Below are 16,922 nucleotides of genomic sequence, written 5' to 3' on the forward strand. Positions count from 1 at the left end.
CTACAACCCAATGGCTTCCCGAATAAGTTAAAAAAATTAGGGGTCACCTGCCATTCTGAAGATTTATATTCATTTTAAAAAGGCCTTATTTTTCACCATTTTCAGCACTTTGATGCAATTAATTTGCGCATTTTGTCATTTTTAACCTGCTCGTATAGTGTTGTTTTAAGTCGGAACTGACTCAAATTTGGTGAATGTACTAAGAATGGTGAGTAGAATGCGATTTGTAAAAAAAATTCATATTTTTTACGCTTTTTAAGTATCGCGCGCGCAAAAACGCATTTTTGCGCAGTAATTTTTTGAAACACGCAAATGGCCTAATTCATGCTCTAAATTGATCAAAACTTAATTTTGAGCGTTTTAAATTTTTAACGCGCGATATCACGCGCATGAACCTACGTGCGCGTGCGTTTTTATTTGCTAATATTTTTACCCTTGATCTGAAGTTTACGTGTAGTGAATTTCATTAATATGTGATAATGAATTATGGAGATATGATTGATAATGTGATTTCGCAAAATGGCGTATAAATGTCGTCACGGATGAGTGATCACGCTGGAAAGCTTATTAGGATTAAGTTATATTATTTGAAAGATATTCTGAAATTTTTGTAATCATTGACATTAAACTTTTTGAGATAATTGTTACACAAAATAGTGTACAGAAACAATAAAAAGAAAAAAAAAAATAATAATAAAGATTTTATACAATAACAATAGGTGATCATTTTATTCTAAATGATCACCTAATAAATTAAATTATTAAAGCTATAGTTATTCCACTATTGGGAACCTTAATAATAACGGTTAGGTCATGGCCACTTTAGTATGCCTTAAAATATAATATAGAACACAAGTTATCAATTATATAACGTGAGAATAAAACACGTCAGATCGACTGTGAATACCAAACAAAGATCCATAATCATTAATATAATTTTCATTTTAAGGAGTGGCTTTTGCGAGTAATTAGTTATTCAACAACGGCATTCCAAAAAAGGTAAATGAGAAAGAAGTCGTCTAACCTGATGTGTTGAAGTGAGTAGGTCGTTCCTTGTTAGGATAATTTGATATAGTAGTTAACCAGATAAAGCATTTTAGATATTAAAGGAGAATGTTGAAGCTTGGAATGTATCATCCGAATGTACTGATACAAATTATATGGGACAGGGAATTAAAAGACTTCCTTTTACACTAGACTTGGGCATAAGTATTTGATAGATAGAAAACCTATAAATGACATAGGTTAGAATTCCAAAGGCAATTTACTGACAAAAATAACAGTGTTTCGGTTAACAGTGGCTAGATCTCGATGAAAAAAAAACAACCAGAAAATGCAGAACTCTTGTAAAAAACAGTTTATTATTAGTATGAAGGCAAAAGGAAATATATATTTAAATTTTAGAATGTTAAATTAATGCTAATAATTTTGCTTTAGAAAAGAATGTTTCTCAATGATCTATTCAGTTTTTTCTTTAGGTGTAAATCTAGGTACCGTAATTAATACATTCAAAGTACTTTGTTAGAAAGCCAAACAATTGGTAGTTACTGGTATTTATTTATTTTTTCCCCAGGGTTTTCTGAGAATTTTGCCTTTGTTTTGATAAGGAAGAATAATACAGTTTTTAAAATATCCATATTTTTCATAGTAAAAATTTCATTCATTGTTTAAAATTTTAGGCTTAACAATTCTTGGTATTATATCTAAATTTGGCCAGTATCATAGAAAAATAATGGGATATAGTATCACGACCACCATCAACACATACCTAACCTTCCATGATACAGGCACCACATGTGATACACATGAGATGCTGTATTACAGAATTGTCCTGTAATACTGGAGGAATTTTACACCAAAATGTGGTAAATGGGCTTAAATCAAATCTAAACAGTATCCATAGATATTCCATTGCATGCAAGTTGTATGTTATTCTTGTGTGCACATTACATGGTTATTGAAATGTGTTAATTATTAAAATTTTAATAGACCTTTGAGAGGTAAACAGAGTAAGGTAGAATTGATTCATTAAGCAAGTTATGCCATTACATCAGGTCCAAAATTGATTTTGAGTTTAAATCATCTGCGAGCAACAAACATCTAACAAGAAGACTATGCTCAAAATTTATTTCTAATTTAATTAACAGTCTAGAAGATATATACATTTTCTTGTTGCATAATATATTTATACATCATGTGTGTAGCTCTATGTTTTAATAGTGGAATAGACTCCTCATACTCAAGATTTGAATAATATTGTGCCATTCGCATTCCCGTATGATGTTATAGATCATAAGAAAGTAGTGTATTATTATCATTCCACATTTAGGAAATGTGTTTACATGTGTTTAATCCTCTGTACTACATTTAGTGCATTATACTATAGTTACAGTGCATTTGGGTTGATGTTTTTTATAAATATTTCCCATGATTAATAATTTCTATAGTTTTTAATAAATATGTTAAATACAACATATGGTATGAAATTAACATATTTATATTTTTGACATCAATTTATGTTGCATAAAGAAATTTATTAAATATGAACAGGTGTTTCAAACATTATGTTGTTTTAAAATAATTTTTATTACAACCTAGAGCATTGCAAAAAAAGCGATATAAAATATGATATGATAGTGCCCTAATTAATCCATCTAAACAATAATATATCACACAGAAAGGAAAATTGTCCTTTTTGCTCTTGTTGGTGTTGTTTACTTTGTTTTAAACTTTATGGAGAATGCAAGAGAAAAAGAAACTAAATGTGATAACAGTTGACTTGCCTGATACCAGAAAAATGAAAGAAATATCATGTAAAAGGTCTCAAATTTTACTTACTATTGAAACATATTTGGAATACGAATTTCTTTTTTAAAAAAACGACATACACTAAAAGGTGTCTGGTATTGGGAGAGTTTGACTGTATTAGAAAAAATGTTTCAAAAGAAATATGCTCTTGCATAATGGTATAAAAAAAATAGGTAAAAAAAATCATATTTAGACAATCATTTAAAAACACCTTGTTCAATTAATCATCACTTATAATAATCCCTTACCCATCCTGATATACTAGAATAATCTCTACTTTGGCAAAGATTATCTAAAAGATTAACACATAGGAATATGCTCTCGCATAAATTTAATGAATGTAAATGAAGACTGTATATAATTTAATTTGTCAGTTGCACGGAACCAAACAAAGTGTCCCCTTAATAGAGGTGTCTCCAAATAGGGTTTTGACATTGTGTTAAAATATTACCTCTTTCATGAAAAACTTCATTGAATAGGGCTGGTGTCCCAAAGGAGGGGTTCTACTGTATATAGAAATGACAAATATTAAACATTCATAATCTTATCTCTTTTGATTAATAAAAAGAATGGATGGAAAAAATATTTTGTATTCCATGACATTGAAATAATTCATGCTTTAAAAAAAAATCCTTTTTTAAATTTGGACATTACAGTCTCGCATAATCTCACGGTTTTATCTTGCTCCCACTCGTTTTACTTATAATGACATTTGGGTATTAAAACACCATTATTTATCAATAATACTTAAAAGTGTATTTTAATTTGTTACAAATACTAAAATATTTTCATATTTATAACTTTTGATTTCTAATTAATGATGAGAATTTGTAAATTATTGAATAGAAAAAAATGATTGATGTAATCAAATATTGAAAAAAAGTATATATTAATGAAAGAATGTTTCAATCATTGCTAATTAAATTAAAAATAGAAATTATTCTGATCTATCTAGTGTCATGGGCCAATGGTAACTTAGTATTGTTATATGTGCACCTTCCAATCCTATGGTTCGTGGTTCAAATCTATATTGAGTCTACTTTCAGGATGTGTCTTTTCCGGTACTACTTTCCGGTACCACAAAATCCACACAGCTTCTGGTTGTGGATTGATAGGATAGACATACTGTACAAAATTAAGTCAAAACCTTGAGATGATCTTTAATGTCGCTATTATATAGCTACGAATACATTTAATTGAAATAACCAAGACATAATATTTTCAGATTCGCGAGAAAGACAATTTTGGCTGTAATGTATACAGTAAATGGACGGAGAACCATGGTTGACAGTGTGAGCGTTAGTTAGGTTAAACACACTAATTCATTTAATTTTTGTTTGTGTCTATTTTCTAACGCGAATTCAGCGTATGGGTTTTCATTATGTAAACATTATACAGATTCAACTGTAATTTCTGTTGCATGGCCATATCTAATTAAGTCTGTAATTTCAGAAATATTGATTACCAGAAGGCACTGTTAATTAGAAATCTCTGATTAAAGGAAAATTTTGAATGTTAATTTCGATGCTTGATGAAGAAGATTGAAGATAATGAGGAGCCCTTCAAATAAATGTTTGAGCTTGGCCTCTCTTTTATGTGCTTATATCTCGTCCTTAAGATTAAATTAATGTGAGGTTTTATTTTTAGTAAAGCTTGTTGAAGGGAGAAGTACAGTTATGACATAATGATAAACGAATATTGGACTAGCATGTGAGATGATCTGTTCCGAAATATTGCTTGTATCATCAGCAAGATACTTTTTCTCCTGCTTTTTTCCCTAAGCATTCTAATTATTATAGAAGTAGTGGCACTGTGGCTGAGTAGGATCCTGGGTTCAATCCTTATTGTCAAAACTAAAGCATTATGTCATCTTAGTTTCAAAAATTGATATAGTCATAGTATCTTTATTTGTCCATTGAAATGAAATTAACAGAAATTTGTTTTGAAAAACTGTCATATCATCATATAAAAATATAAATAAAACAGTAAAAATACACAGACAATTGCATAACACAGAAAAAAATTGCGCTGAAGATAAAAAAAGAAAAGATTAATAGATTACACTTGAACCAGAGACATGAAATAATGCTGTAGGTTACAAACAATTTCATAATTATCTTTCACTATTCTGCCTACATCAGTGTTTGAGCGATAAAGCTTGACACAACATTGACTTCAAGTTATATAATTGAGGCTAACATTTTTAAAACATTCCATTGTCTAAATATTTATTATTTATTCAAGCGTCTGAGGTGGCACATGGGAGATGATGTTTGTTGATTCTAAAATTGTAATAGATCACCTGATTGATCCTACATTCTTGCTGAAAAACACATCATCTCACCCAAACAAGCCTTGATTTAGTACCTACCCACCTAATATTGTCTCATGGTTTACATGTTGTAACCTTACAATAATACTGTAACACCATGAATTACCTTTAAAAAAGTTAGCTTAGAAAATCCATGTTTTGTTGAAAACACATCTTTCTAGAGAAAGTTAGCTGATAGAATTTGATAATGTACAAACAACTCTAGATAATTTGTACTATGTTCCTAATGTTCATGTATTAGTTTGTAGTTTTATAATGTTGCTTCGGGCTAGGTAGGAATAATTATGGGCTTGCAAAATTTAAAGGCTAAAGGAAATAGAGGTTCAATCTATTCCTTTGATAGTTGCATGTAACCATTATTTCAACCCTGTTTTCTCCTACAATACAATTCCTTTACAATTAATACATGTTGACAGTTTAATAGAAATTAACCCATATTTTGCCTCTTGCATTTGTTAGCAGTGAAGATGTTAAAACAATCAGAGATTAATTTAATGGCCTAACCATGTAGTTCAACAAATACCCGTGAGAATATGCCATGGCTCTACTAAACTCTTTTGAATGTCTTGCAAACTAATCAGCTATTTGGAAGTAAGAAAACTTTTTAAACAGGAATATAATAGGGGTTTATTTGTAATATAACTACATTTGAACCTATAAAACATATTGTTTTCTGTTTTCTCTTTTACAGTATACAGTACAACAACCTATTCAGGGGACACCCCACTTTGTTGGGTTCCAAATGTGTCCCCTTAAATGGAGCTCTACTGTATATTTGTTGTAATCGTAACCAGAAAACAGTATACTATTGTATTAGAAGTTTTACAGTAAATATTAGGATAGTCCATAACAACAATGTTTTCCTACTAAACACTAGAACTGGATATTAAGGGGACATGTTCGGGGCCAAAGACAACACATCTTAATAGGGGTTGGCCCTAGTGTTAAAACATATATACACCTTGTTCATTTCTCAAGAAATTGTGTCCTTAATTAGTGGTGTCCCTTCAATAGAGATATCCCAAACTCTTCAAATACAGTCAAATCTCCCAATACCAGACTTTTCTGTCTTAAACAGTCCCAAATTCATTTTTACCATTAAAAACACATTCTGAATATCAGACTTTCCAGAAAACCAGACATATTTAGCCAGCCCAAAGGTGCTCCGGTATTGGGAAAGCTAGCTGTACTGTATATGGCTCTGGGTTCCACTTTATTAATATCAACTGAGGGACACATCATAATAGGCTGGCTAAATTTACTAAACAATGTAAGTTGGTCAATTGAGTTCTTATTAGACCATTGTAATTCATATTACAGACTTACAAGATTGCAAATATATGTTTCTTGTTGAACTTATACCACATTTTCATGTGTACAGTAATTTTAAATGTTTATAAACAATATTGAGTGAGTATTTAACTAATGATGTTTGATTTGAATCATCTTTTTACCCCAGTTGTTTTGCCTCTGTCTGGAATTACTATCTACTGTTTCCTTATAACATTTGTACTAATTAGAAATCAGAGAAAGTTTAATTGAAAGTGATTTAGCATGTTGGCGCCTTTCCTGTCTTCATTAGTTGTACCAATTAATTGACGTTATTCAAGCCAACTTGAGAGCCTCTTTGTTTTTACATTGAATATTTAAATCTGCCAGTTTACAGAATATTTTAGAACTTGTTTTTCATCCACTGACATCGTTATTTAATGGTTATCACTGCTGAGAAGTTTCCAATTATTATGTTCTTAGAATTTGTTAATTACTCATCATAAAAGCCAAAATAGTTTCATTCAACTCAAAACTTTTCTATAAAATACCAAAGTTCTGATGACACTTTGAATCTCCATGGTAAAAAGTTTCCGGTTTTGTTAAAAGTAAAGTGAACAGGTATATGAACCTCAGTGGTATAATGGTAGATCGCAGAGCTTCTCAAATGGAAGACCCAAGTTCAAATCTTGATTATGTAACATTAATCGCTGGCATTTTTTTCTTAACATTAAATCCTGTCAGTTTGATAACTCGGTCCCCAAACATATTTTTTACTAGACCAATTACCTAATTTGGCTGTTAGTAATTAGCAAAGCTACTCAATTTTAATGAAAATTAATATAAACATTACTATTGTACAGTTACACCCCCAAGCGGTGTTACCTTTTGCTTGCAGAAAAATAAGGTTCATTTAGTAATTAGTTTTTGTTGCAAACATTTTCATTTTAATTAAAGTCTTTGCAATTTTCAAGAAAAAACCCAGAAAATTGTCATTTTAATTAATACTGTATATCAAATTACCTTAGGAGAATTTCATCATTAGAATTAGTGTACTTTTGTAACATGCTATGTTGATAAGGCCTTCAGCAGTACTTTATTTAATGATTAAAAGGAAAGAAAGGTGGCAGTAGAAAGGACGAGGGAAGGGAGTGGGGATTAAAGGTCTAGAGAGAGTATAAAAAACGCCTATATATTAATTAACCAAAAGTAATTAACATACAGGTGTAACTTCTCCAAATTATGTACACTTTTATTCCCACCATGTTTATGATTGAAAGGTAATATAATTGAGAGCATCAAAATGCTTTTCATAGGAGTCACTTGTAAGTGCATGTCATTAAAAGCAGCACTGATAAACTATGTACAATGTTTAGATTCAAGTGAAAGCAATACATACCAAACTAGTAAAGTAACAACTATATAAGTATTTGAATAAACTTTCTGTTTTAATGTATTGTAGGTGTTAAATACCCAATAGCTCAAATGAACTATAAACATACCCTAAGTAGAAGCACAATAGTCTACCTAATGCTGTTTTTTCATGTGGTCCCTATTTAGAGGTATTTTTAATTGAACACCTATGATTAAAATGTTAATCATCTGTCTGTGTTTCAATTCGTCAGACCGAGGTCACAGACAATTTCATATTCATTGGTTAAGTAATATCGCATCACACAGTTTTCTCTCAAGTTCATTGGCTGCCTGTGGGCAGTTGGATCAGTAAGCCAAAAGGTATTATTAAGGTGAAAATCATATCACCTGACCTGTACAGCCACCTGACTTGTTTAGTCACCTGATTTGTCTTGGGTTTGAGTAACAGCAGCGTTCTCAGCTGACTACTTCCTTATAAGCTAATAATATAGGACAATACAATTATGGATGTTTTTGTATGCTTGGATTATATGTTCTTTTATAAACTCTGTTAAATTCAATTAACCCCACCCTTTTCTCCATCACAGTAAGTACTACTGGTTGCCTGGTAGCAAAGGTGCAAACACTTGTTTCCACTCCCTATTGATACTACATAAATGGCAATTAGAGTAGCATTTCTCAATAAGGAAAAATAGAAAATATGTTGATATTACTATTAAAATGTCAATGGTTTAATTCCAGTTATAACATGAACTTGAGAGACAGTCCCTTTAATCAATACTAATGAGATACGAGCTTAATCACCCATGTGTATAAATTAACATAGATAGCTTGATAACATTACAGTCAATTTTCAGTGAAAACAGTAAATTAACATTTTTGTTTTGTAGCATTTTTACATGTAAATAAACCTAAATTAATTGCATATTATTTTACCTCTGAATAGTAACAAATGGCATTTTGTATTTACTTGTTTTTGTATTGTATCTTTTATAGAATAATTGATATAGGCTTATAAATAACACATGTTTATAAATATTGTTAAAATTATTACGATTTTATATCCCGTTAAAGGCCTAAGAATGGTTTAGTGTTGAATTGTTACAAGATTTGGGCAAAGAAGACAAGAGCAATAGATTATCTTTATGGCAGGCATACAATATTTTTAATTATACTGTAGTATATTTTTGGAGTACCATTTCCGCTACCAAATCATGTACCTTATTAGGGTATATGTGAACATTTTAACATCTGAAATTGAGTTCTGTAACCGCCATTTTGATTAATCAATTAATTTTCTATATTTTAGAGCCATATCTTTCATTGTAATACAGAAACGCGCAAAACGAAAAATAAAAATAAAGGTTACGAGTTTACAATTAGTAATTTTGTCTATTACCTAAGCAACACGGTGTCTAACTGCCGAATCAATATTTACCTTGTAACTCAAATAATTATTATCATCGTGTTTGTTTCAAATGTGATCATCGTTTGAAAGAAAAGGCAAAATTAGGGCTTCACTCCAGATCAAAGTTTCATAATATATAGGCAAGAGATTATTATATAATAGTGGTTAGACTAAAGTACAACAATGTTTGTTAGGTCATTATACTAAGTGTTGATAAGGAAAGTTATATTAGTGAATATTAATGATTAGATTTATACAAGACCTCATGTGACATACTTATAATTAATACTATACAGTGATATTTGTATATCCTATTTAAAAGTTTTTGAGAAGTATTCTTGATGTGTACATTGTATAATACGATTGATTCACGGTGTCCCTTTAAGTTGTTTACTGACATACAGGAAGAGAAGGCTCATTCAAGTACTAGGTCATGCTTTAATTGGGCCCAATAAATTGCCAGGCTAATGTTTTCGGCTGTGCCTTTGTTTAATGTTTTAGGAGACCACTGAATCATGTTGGTATTCTTAACTGCATTATATCAACAATTTTCACCTACAATTAACATTTGGTTCATCCTTTTCATGTGATTGTTTGACACTGAAATATTTCGTTCACCATTTATTTTTGTTGTGAATTCCATTAAACATTAAAAGAGCAATCGGATAATTCACCAAATTTGGTAGATAATTATTTCTTGAAGAATATTACAGTTAACTTTGTTATTAAAACATTATTGAACAATTTTCACTAAAAGTAACATTGTACCCAATTCACACACAATGTGACAAATTGTCATCTTGATATAAATATGCAAGCATTTTATATGATTTATGTAATCAAAGGTTGTTGGGAAAGGTACAGTAGTTGGTATAGGTCCATGAATATTTGATACTTAAATACTGTGAAATGTATCTTTATTTTACATTTATTATAAATTTTATGTTATGCATTTTCCTTCAAATTTTTTTTAAATGTGAAAAATTATTTTTATCTTGCAGTTTATGATGTGCCATCAGTGAACATTCAGGCTTAAACAAAGTAAGTACACGTCCGTCGTGTTGATAATAAAATGAAAAAAGGGTTATTATGTCAGAAAGTTTTTAGAAAAATTAGTTGCTAAATCAGAACAGGTGCGGTAGGTCTTCTGGGGCTAAGGAAATACATATGGTCTGTCCAGGTAAAGTTCAGGTCCAAAGAAAGCGAAGATGGATTACTTACAGACTTAAATAATTGTTTGTTAGGATCGGAGAAAATTAGTGAGTGGCTCAGAAAAAGGGCAGTAACGTTGAGAAGGATTTTTGTGAAAATCTCAGCCTAATCTTTGTTTTCCTGAATTTAGTTACACATCAAAACAGGAATGACTCGATTTATTTAGAAAAACAATATCTTTAAAATTAGCCTTAGCCTTACTGGATTCATAAATGTTTACAATTTGTGAATTTTTCTACATTGTAAAACTATTGTGGTTCGGAACGGTGAGTTAAGTATATATCAAATGAAAACCGAATCCAATGAATGATTCACCATTTTGATATAATCTCAAAGAAATTAGATTTGTTATGACTTAAATTTCATTAACGTCTGTCCAATATTTTATATGCCTTATTGTCAGTAGCAATTAACTCATGCGTACTCCTAAAAGAACATAAATAAGTAGATTGTAGTAGAGGTCTGTGTTATGTTAATTAGCAAATTAAATTGGCCTTACCACAAGCTTATAAATGAGTTTAAAAAGTAATATTTAAACATATTACTTGCACATTTAATTCTATTTTGTCTCATTTGTTGGATTTTATAAACTATGGTACATATTTAAGCAATGTTCTCCTTTTTCACCATCTCCTTTTAAAATCATATTGGTACTTTACAGAAAGACTGAGGTGTCTCCTTATTAGGAGTGTCCCCTTAAATAATAGAGGTGTCCCAGAAGAGGGTGTCTTCTGTACTTTCCTAAATCCAATTTAATTAAAATGAAGCAAACAAAGCTACCTAGCCCAGTGTGAATGTTAGAAAATTAAATCGAGGCCAGCACATGAAAATCCATTGTAATTTGTAGTAGTAACATAATAAGTTAACTGAGCTTGAGAAGTACGACGACGACGTCATCTTAGCGACACTATACAGGGATAACTTGATTAATAGGTAGAGAAGAAACAGATCTAATCCGATTCTGACAAATTTACTAATTATTTAGACTTGTTAAAAGATGCATGAGGGAGAAACAAGCTGATTTTAAGCACAATCTTCATTGGTCTGAGTACTGGTATGAAAAACAGGTATCTAGTGTTGAAAGATAAGATAAGCGTTTTTTAGTTAAATGAAAATTAGAGATCGGGTGATTAAGAACAATGGTCTTCATTAATAATACCCGGAAAAATAAAACTCTTTCTTATCAGTAATAGTTGCCATATGTTAATTGCTTTAATCGCAAAGTTTAGTAGAAGTGTCGCCTATTAAATAATTTTAACATGAGATAAAGTTTAATGGTGTGACTGCAAAAAACATGGAGGAGTTGATCTTGAACTAATTACTCAATTTAAACTGTAACTTCAAATCTGGACACTGGTACTTATTTTCACTGACCCACTGAGGCACAGGGCAAAAGATTTGATTATTAGCTCTAGTTAGTTCTCACTAGTTAAGACCAGTGGTGAATCCAGGATTTAAAAAAAAAAGTGTATTGGGAGGTGGGTGGGTAGTGTGGCAGGGCCTAAATATAGTAAAATGAAGTGTTGAACTAAATATAATGTCCAGTCTTTTGTAAACTGTTGTTTAAGTAAATGGTTGGGGAACGATCCATGTATAGAGCCTACTAAATCGCACCATACAGCATTTCATGTGTAAGAATCATATTTATATATTAATGTTAATTGTATATCTGATTTAGTATTTCACTAAAATCCTTTGTTGTATGTAGCGTACATGTAAAGGAGTAATTAAAATTGAACAGGCTTTCAATAGCACTTAGAATTTATTGCCAGCGAATAATCCATCCATATTCTAGGCATGGTCACAATGCTATATGATTATTCTTGAGCTTAATTTCTAAATTGACATAAACGCAATATCGTTCTAATTATTGTATTGTTGAGTTATTAAGTAAGACCTAGGCCTTCTCTGCGATATCTTATATCCTTTGTTCCGAGTAGTAATTGTCTTGTGGGGTGATCAAAGCTAATAAGGTCTGTCGTTTATGACTTGAAAATATGAATCTTGGATTATATTAGTTTGTAAATTATATAATAGGTGGCATAACACTTTAGCCGACGACATTGGAAAAATCAGTTTGGTTGAAAAATCAGATAATAAATAGTTGTGAAAAGTGGTTATCGTATGAGAGGAAAAATTAATAATTTCTTCAGTTATCTTACTTTATAGATATTGTGGCATAGGTTTTTATCTGTATTTATCTTATTTTCACCCCTTGTACATGTTTTATAATAAAACACTTTAAAGTTGCAAGAAAAGTACATAAATTGAAGTTGGAAAATGTTGATAATAAAAAAACCTGGACAGTCCTGTTTGATATTTGGGCATTAAAAAAAACTGAGAAAAGGGAAACATTGTCCAGGAAAGCTTTCTAACTATTTTGACATCACTACAGTACCACCCCCAAAGCCTACAGTACTTTCTATGTAAGATTTGCACAAGACAGACAGTAAATGCAGGTCTGTCCTTGACCTTATATAAATGCACCATCCAACATAAATATATATTCTTGAATAATTACATACATCTGAGGTTGTTCGCTCTTAATTATCTTTTTTTCACACATTATTGCAATAAAAATTATGATATGATGCTGTACAACAATTTTTTTCTGAATGATATGCAAATAGAAACGTTGAATGTGTCAAAATCTTTACGCATCACTAAGTATACAATCGCTGTCTGGGATAAATTCACCACTCGTATACTACTTTCCCGGGGAGGAGGCGGCCAAGCGGATCGCATGATGGATTAAATCCGAAGATTTATATTTAATCTGGGGATTAGTTATTAGTCAAAATGAAATCCAGACCAGGTGATTAGTGTTGAACGAGGGATTAAGGCCTCATTGTGTGACCATGGAAAATATAAGGCATTTAGCTAGAGCTTCTTGTTTTAGAATCTGTGTCTTGTACAACGGTATGTTCATTAGTTGATTACATTCCTTTAGATTTTATTTCTTAAGCTTGTCTAATCCTTCTTTGTGTCAGGATCAGGATGCATTTTTTACCAATACTAATTCTCTACTTGAATTGGTTAATTGAGTTTTTAAGTTTAAAATTAATTCATAAACGTCTCGGATTGATTTTTCGTTGCCTTGACTTAGACCTACATGTAAAACATTTTTAGTGTAATTTTTTCCCGTCCAGACGTGCAATGAATGTGTATGATAATTGATTTATTTTATATAGTATGTAACACATTTATATTGTATTTAAGCATTCTACATTTCAAACGGAGAGCACATTTTTATACAGTCTGTATAAATGTCAATACAGTTTATCTGTCTTGTGTAGTAGATGTTGTTTAGATAATTCTAAAAAAAGATTTGCTTATAATCAACTAAAAAACTGGTAGGCCTAGTATCATGCTTTTGCTGCTGGACTTCCACAGTAATTGGCTACTGTCCACTACTACTTGTACGTTGGCCCATAGCCTTCTTCTAGTATTACACTTACACATTGTACCTGTTTAAATGTTGTTGAATATTCATTGCGTACACACTATATACCGACATTCACTGTTTTCAGTGGCTTAGCAGAGTTAGAATTCCTAGCCTGGTGTTAAATACAGTACATTATCCAAGCCTTAGTAAACAGTCTCATTGATCAGGTAAAACCATCAAACCTACAATATAATCTAGAGGGCAGTATGTATGTTACAGCTATCAAGCATAGTTGTTCATACATCTCTTCCGATTTATTACAAAGTTGTATACATACATTGAAGAATCGTTAAAACACTGTGTTGTGAGTGTACACTGTAACGTGATCATATCCTCAACATTTTTCAAACTTGTTGTAAAAAAATACTTTTATTATTCAAATTTAAAATTATCATAAACCTGATTAAAGAAATACTAAAATAAAGTTTCACAAAATAAATTTAAAATAGTAATACTATACTTGGGAAGAAATATTATTAAGATTACAAGAAGTAGTTAATGTCTAGATTTTAATCTTACTAGCCCACCTAGGTTAATTCCAAATACGTAACTTGAATCAACTTGATGGTTAAATGCGAAGATTGCTTTAAAAATTTGATACCAAAACTCATTTTCAAGGCCAGAGTAACACAGACTGTGTCCATAATAAAAAGGTGAATTTCAGAAAAGGAATTTGAAACAATAATTATGTGGATATTACCAAAGAAATTTTGTAAGATTTTGTATAGCATGTTTGTTTTATTACCTTAAACTTTTGATAGGTTTGCATTTTAGAAGAAAACAAATTATTTTGACAAAATCTGATGATAACATATTTCTAATTTTTTCAATTCAAAATTATTTTATTAGTCAAGTAAAAATATATAAGTGAATAAGTACCACTTTTAATTGTTAAGTTAAATTTATTTTTTCTTTTCACACACAATATACTACTATATAGAAATTACATATATTTATACAATCAACTCTTTTTCCTGTTTGAAATGTTACAGTATTTCTTTTTTACTAAGCAACCAAAAGATTTTTAATTAAGAATTAAACCAAATCATTGTTTCATCTTTAATTAAATGAATTATAATTTTATTAAAATCAGATCTTATTTTTATGACGGATTTAAACGCATAGAGGGAGTATTTTGATATGCAATCAGGTTTAGCGCCTGCTGAGCCTGTAGTTGTCAGAACTTGTACATTTGCATACATCAAACATGTTGCTTCATTAATCTATTCCAGAGGCTAGAATTAATTTTCATAGTGTTAGCTCCGTAATGTATATGTATGTTCAGAAACCAACAGATCTCTTAGGAATATTACAAATAATTGTGTTCATTTAATTATTTACTCGCACTTGTGTTATAGCAAAACCTTAACAAGTGGTTTTTTTTTTCTTGTCGGTATTTATCTTAAGAGGTGAGGAGTATTAAAAGATTCGCCGAGAATTTTTACTGCCGTTGGTTTCACTGATTAGACCCCCTTTGGCGATCTCATTAAAATCTGCAAGAAACTTAAAACAGTTCAAGGGTAAATGGGGCGAGCAAAAGGTAAAACACAGGGATGGTAATAATTCTGTAGCTGAATCAACGTTTAGTGTTTAAGAGGAGGCTTGTTGGGGTTAGCTAGGTTAATTAGACCTCTACCAATGCTGTTCATCAAAGAACGGAGTGTCGATCCACAGGGACCTTAGTTAGAAAGACACCAATTGGCCAGGGTTTCAAATTTAATATGCAATTGTTGATTAGGAGGGACAGCTTACATTCCACAGACATTACTTTATTAGCAGTAAAGCAGTATTTGCCTCTTGAGTGGCCGGGCTCTCCTATGGACTTTCTAATTGGTAAGCTTAAATGGTGTATTATTTTTTCGTTCTATAAAACTTTCTTTGTTTAGGTTTGAATTGTATGTATTTATTGTTTTCAGAATATCTATCAATATTGAAATGTGTGAATAATTCAATAGTAATTATTTTACAGATTGCCAAGTTTTTATATAGTGATGATATACCTACCTAATTTAATCTTGCTAATTAGTTAATACTATTTTATTTTCACTATTGAAACATTCTTCTTTCATCTACTTTTAAAATCAGTTGGTTCAACACAATTCTATAATTTATGTTTCTATTTTTAAGACTCCTTTATAGACATGTTTAATAATCAATATTAATTTTGAAACAATCTATTATCTTTACCTTGTATATAAGTGATGTTACCGATATAGAATCCATGGTACATATTGACTTGTTCTAAGCATGGCCTTGTGTGAAGTCCCTTCGATGCCCTCCGGTATCAACACACCAGATGCATGCCTTACCTTTGCCATTCCTTGGCGTAAATGTACATAAACATACAGGCATTTCTGGCCTATTTTATCAGCATAGGTTAGCTATCGGCAGCAGTCAGGCCTAGTAATGGATGAATTCTTAGTATTAGTTGACAGCCAGTACACCTAGGAGCTGCTTTCGCAGTTAGTATACCTGTGAGGGGCTTTCTCGACTATCAGTGGATATAAAATCATTGCAACTTGTTCATTGACGAGATTACAGACTTTTATCTGATTTAAACCTCTGTACTTCTTTCTCCATTTACTATTTTAATGTGATGACATGAATGTTGTGTAAAACACATGAAATTAGTTTTAATTTTAATTTGAGTATTTAAAAAAAGGTTGTTTAAGGAAATCTTAATTTTATAATTTAATATTTTACTCTGTATTTGCCATAATATGCAAGACTAAATAGGGAACTCGGGCTATTATTTTCTGGTTGCTAGTAATTAAATAATTATTAATAATTAGTACTAGAATACAATAAAAATAATTACACTTTTAGGATGACTTTTAATATATAACACAACAATATTTACCATAATTAGCTTACCTAAAAATCGAACTTTAAAAAAAGTTAGTAATATAAATAAGTTAATAGATACTAAAAACATAATTTTAACTAAATCTGTTATAATTATGATTGAATCAAATAAAATTTATTTTATAAATGAAATAGAAACAGTCAGGTTTCTGTAAAAATTATTTTCAATAAGATAGAAGATTCTGAATTGAATTTTCTTCCAATTTAAG

The 16,922-nt window shown here is 30.6% G+C and overlaps 1 protein-coding gene across 3 annotated transcripts in view; it reads left to right on the forward strand.

Annotated features, from left to right (window-relative positions):
* The window catches only part of LOC144851133 (zinc finger homeobox protein 3-like), an 84,564-nt gene that overhangs the window by 36,383 nt on the left and 31,259 nt on the right, over positions 1-16,922 (forward strand). For all 3 annotated transcript variants that reach the window (XM_078708675.1, XM_078708676.1, XM_078708677.1), the window contains one exon: positions 10,193-10,232. The gene's annotated coding sequence lies outside the window, so the exon portion shown is untranslated. The remainder of the gene's footprint in view (positions 1-10,192; positions 10,233-16,922) is intronic.

Source organism: Antedon bifida, chromosome 8 (genome assembly GCF_963402885.1).
Source record: "Antedon bifida chromosome 8, ecAntBifi1.1, whole genome shotgun sequence".
Taxonomy (NCBI): Eukaryota; Metazoa; Echinodermata; class Crinoidea; order Comatulida; family Antedonidae; genus Antedon; species Antedon bifida.